Genomic DNA, 5287 nt, shown 5'->3' with positions numbered 1-5287 from the left:
ATAGGGACTAAGTTTCAGTTGGCAGCCCGGGTTAGCAGTAAATCGGTTGTTTTGAAATATCCAGTGTATACATGCATTGATATGCTTAGCCTTATCACTTGGTAAACAATTGGTACTGATCTTGCTCCCCAATCAGTAAAGTCTATTATATATATAATCATGTGATTGACTGGAGCCAATGGCACTCCATGTTCAGAAAATTGCTAAAATTTTCTTAACTGCCACTGTCTCAATACAATATTAGATAGGCTAAATAATCTTTGTCATGTGGGGCAGGATTAGATAAAATTAAACAAACGAGGGTATAAGATATTGGGAATTATTTCCTAGCCTCTTAACCACAGGGTTGGTGGGCTACAATAGCTATTCAAGACACAGTGTAGCTAAGGGATAAACTGTGCATATCATTGGTCGCAACACATAGTGGCGTAGAGTGATTTTCCCAATTTTTCATTTCACATAGTGACATATAACTTTAGAGCTAGCTATATCATATAATATTTATTCCTTTTTAACTATGAAAGATACGTTCAATTTCAAATGGAATCGGGCCACTAAGAGATAACAGTGGAGGAGTATCGACTCTGTTCTTGTAACATATCCTTCAAAAACATTTTTCTCAGAAACGTATCTTGTCCTTCACTTCTTCTTGTCATTTAGTGCCTTCTAAGACCCCTGGGATCACAATAATTGTAATTACATCTTTTATTAGGGATGTAATAAACTATTAAAGCCTTTATGTTATCAAGCATCAAAAAAGGGTTTGTCACAACACGGTGCTAAACTGTTAACACACTAATAGCCCACACCCCATCACAGATCAACATACCTTCAAGTTTGAGTTTTGTGTACACGTACATATACGACCCAATTTAAAAAATTATCATATCCGTAATTTTCACAAAAGTGTTAAAAAAAAAAAAAATGTTGGTATAACTTTAACTTTCATTTGGTATTTAATGTTAAAAGGTATAATGTACCAACATCATGAAGTCAAAATATGGACATTCAAAAAATGTAACATGGACAACAAATATTTAGTGTGAGGGGCAAAGTCAAATTTTCGTCCCCATTTGTCAATTTTTTTTATGACACTTTAATCTTTGCCGACTCAATTTTCATCCCTGAAAATTTCTGTAGGGGATTGCCGCCCCGACTCCGCCACTGGGTCATTCTACGACTCCAACTTTGAATATGTAAATCAGGTAACTTGTGGGGTACCCAAAATTCTTCCCTACTACAACATCAAAATTAAGCTGCTCTAATTTGTATTAACTTTTTACACTCAATTCAAAAAGAGCCCAAATTTATTATTCTGCGATGCTTAGAAATTATCATTTGCTTACAGTTGATCTTGTGGCAAACAGAAACCAAAACACATTCTCTTTCATGCCTTGCATGCACACATCTTGTTTATATTAACCCTATATATACACATTTCAAAAGTTTTGTTCCAGGCAAATATCATTTTGGCATGTCATGTTATTTAGTACTTTACTATGCAGAATCCCTGTTGTAATCACAGTAAATATTGTTATTTTAATCCAACCATATTATGATGCAATATATTGGACACACTTTGCACTTTTGAGGAAAAGCAAGAACTATCGCACATGAAAAATCAGGACCCAGATACGTCATCTGCAGGTATTTCGCATTTTTTTTCAGTTGAACTCAAATGACCTTTGACCTCAGTATGTGACATTGGGTACGACCAATACATGAAGGTACCCATAATGCAGCTATGACTCAACTTTGGTTGCAATAGAATTGGAAATATTTATATGAGACCAAATTTTAACTAAAAACCTTACATTGTTGACAGACACACACCGCCCGACCAACACACACTGACGGACACTCCCCCTGACACACGACTCTTGATGCCATAAGCTATTTTCCTATGGACGACCTGAAAATGATGCATGTAGTGATTAACCCTAATGCTACTAGACTATACAGCACAAAGCGACTGCAAGATCATGCATCCCACATGAGCCGATTGCATGCAATCCTGCCAAACTACACGCATACGAAAATGTTGGTCAGTCAACGGTCACACACATGGCTTGCTATATGGCACCTGAGGGGTCGGTGGGTCAAATCATGGGTGCAGAGCGGTGGTCATGGGGTGTAGGGAGTGTGACACCCCCCTTGATGATGAAAAAAAAGGAAAAAGAGAAAGAAAGGAAGAGAAAGAAATGGGGAAGAGAAGGGGGAAGGAGAGAAAGAGGGGAGGGAGAGGTGAAAGAGGGGTGAGGTGAGAGAATGAGATTGTTTCCCACATCATGTGAGAGGGGGGAGCTAAACACTACAATCAACCACAATTAGTTGGTCATATAGGCCCTATTGGGCCTACAATGATCTCATTTAGATGATGTGGTCCATGATAGGTGCATCTGTTGTATGAAATAGTATTGTATTATACGAAATAGACAAAGAACTATGATTTTGCAAGATTGACCAAATATGTGTGAGTCCCATCACCCCCTCCATAACACACCCTTCATCAGCACCAATTTCATATCGCCGTGGAGCAGGGTGGCAAGTTCCTCTCCCATGCTCAGTTGACAGAAATATTGGGACAAAATTAACCTTTTGGTTTATTTTAGACCCAAAATTAACACCCTTTTACCTAAAAGGTCTGTTTAGCATTAAAAAGGACGAATATTCGTGAACTTCGCACACATTTATCCCGGTAAGGCAAAAAAAAAAATGTTTGCTTGCCCTCAACCGACCGACCCTAATTTTGGAAATCGGAAAAAAGTTGTTTTTTTCTATTTACTGTACAAAAGAATACCGACCCTATTTTTGGAAATTCTGGAAAAAGTTTTTTTTTCTTTTCAAATTTTGCATTCTGAAGATGTAAAAAAAAAGTATTTTAGTGCTTGTATTCCACATTTTAGTTGTTTTGGAATGTTAGCTGATTCATTTTGACACCAAAAATGTATCATTTTTCATATTTTGAGCCTTAATTAATACAAGCAGTAGAGTTTGCTAGTAATTAGAAAAAAAAAGAAGAATAAAAAAAAAAAGAAATCCCGACCACCCGACCCAATTGTGAAAATTTAATTGAGGGCAAGCAGAGGTGTAGTGACCAGGGGCAGGAAGGAGACAAGTTTAATCCAATGGCTCGAAATACCGGGGCAAAATTGATCAAGCATTGAAATTGCAAAATCCGGTTAGGTCATTTTAGTAGAAGATCAGTGGGACAATTTGAAAATTTTACACAACACTGAGGAGGCCAAGGTGGGCCCCTGGACCATTTTGAGCACATGATACGAGCAAAAATTTCCACCACCCCCGAGAATATCCCCCAAGAAAATTGTCTAGCTACTACCCTGCCCGGGTGGGGAAAACAATTTTTATCTTCATCATATTTGCTTCCACTTAGGAAAAAAGCAGAGAGGGCATTGGTGTAATATTGGTGAAAGGAAGGTACACAGAGACAGATAAATATGATATAAAGTATCAGAGCTTCAGTTTAGTTTTATTCATCTTGGCGGCCATGCTCCAATCTGCCCCAGTGTTGCCAGTTCATTGTATACTGAGTGTGAGTGTTGCTGTTGCTATGTTGATAATGCTGATACTAGATTTAGAGGATATTACATCTCCCCCCCCCTTTTTGCAAAGTTAGTACAACAATAACAGATGTTGCATTTGCCACTGTGTTTGGTCTGTAATTGGCAGATGTGAAAGTTTGATTAAAACATGTGCTACACTACTAAAACTTGCATGGTCAACATGCTTAACTTTTGTGAAATGCTTGGTATAGCAGCAGCTAGGCTAAAGTAATACATATTCATGTAGATGTAACAAAAGGATAGTCTCAGTGAACGGTTCTTTTCAGAGCCACCAAACCTTTTACTTTAGCAGATAGGCGGAGCCTGCTTGTTCTCTGTTGACACAGGGCAGTCTTCTGTGAGCGGCTCTTTTCAGAGCCATCAGTCGCCAAGGGCGATATCTCATTTTAGGTACTTCGTCCTGAAGAGGTCAGAGCTACTCCTGACTAAAGCTTGACAGTTCCAAACTCGCTATCAAACTTACTAATTGAGATGATATGTTTCTTCCGCAAGAAAGTCGTATCTGAGCAGATACAACTTCGTATCTGAGCAGATTCTTGCATTCAGTTAAGACAGCGTTCAAGCTTTGACTTGCGTTTGGCGGACAGAATGGTGGAAACTTAAAGTGAAAGATATCCTACTTAAAGGAACATTTTCTAGGGTGAAATTTTGTGTAGAAACTGAATCTGACATAAAAAATGCATAATTATCAAGTTGAAAATTTTCCCCATAGCACTGTACAGGCATATTTCTGCCCAAGTCCCCAAATTGGAGCAAAAATTGGAGCAAAAAAAAATAAGTCCTTCAAAATGGGGATACTCAGGGCTAAACAAAAACATGTTGCTCTAGAGGGAGGCATTGGTAAGGGCAACATGTCTTTTGTTTAGCCTCAAACCTCCCAATTTTGAAGGACTTATTTTTTTTGCAAAATCTGTGACTTTTTTCACGCCCTCAAAATCCTTAGGGTGGGGGTAGCATTTTGCAAGTTATTTTATTTTCTGTAGATCTAGCTTACTTGTTTGTTATATCACCATTTAGCTAATGAAATACTGAGCAAATAAACACTTAAAGCATCCCTATAGCTCATACCATTGTGGAGATATGGCGTTTTCAAATTGAAAATGATGCGAATATTGTATATTTTTCTAAATCAATTGTCACCCGAACCCTCAAGTTTCTACCCCTGCTACAAAAATAAAGAAATATGTGGATCCCATTCAATGCTTTTAATATCACAATTGTACCCTTGTTACACAATTAGAATAGAAAATTAGGCACTATTTGATAGTTTTCATGTTCATATACTCACAGGAAATCTGCAAGTCAAAATTTTGTCACCCCAAAATGGCAATTTTCGCCAAAATCGGACAAAAAATGATTTTTCTCAAAATCTATAAAAGATAGGGAGTTTTAAGTGCCAAAATCTGAAACTAGATGACATTTTACCCTTGGAAACATATAAACATTCAAGAATTTTGGTTCTTTTCACCCCTAAATACTTTTTTCACACGCGTGTCCGCCAAACGTAAGTCAAATCTTGAACGCTGTCTTAACTTGTGAAGAATGGTGCAAGAAAGTCGTAGCACCGCAGATACGATTTTTGGCATTTATTTATTACCGTTAGTAGACTTTTTAAACAGTTTTGCAATGCTTGTTTTTGATACAAAAACCATTTTGATGAAGAAAGCTTACAAAATATATAATGACACATTCTTCAGACCGAT

The sequence above is a fragment of the Amphiura filiformis genome, unplaced genomic scaffold (assembly GCF_039555335.1).
Source record: "Amphiura filiformis unplaced genomic scaffold, Afil_fr2py scaffold_42, whole genome shotgun sequence".
Classification (NCBI taxonomy): Eukaryota; Metazoa; Echinodermata; class Ophiuroidea; order Amphilepidida; family Amphiuridae; genus Amphiura; species Amphiura filiformis.
The sequence above is the reverse complement of the archived record's forward strand: the minus strand, read 5'-3'. Positions refer to the sequence as shown.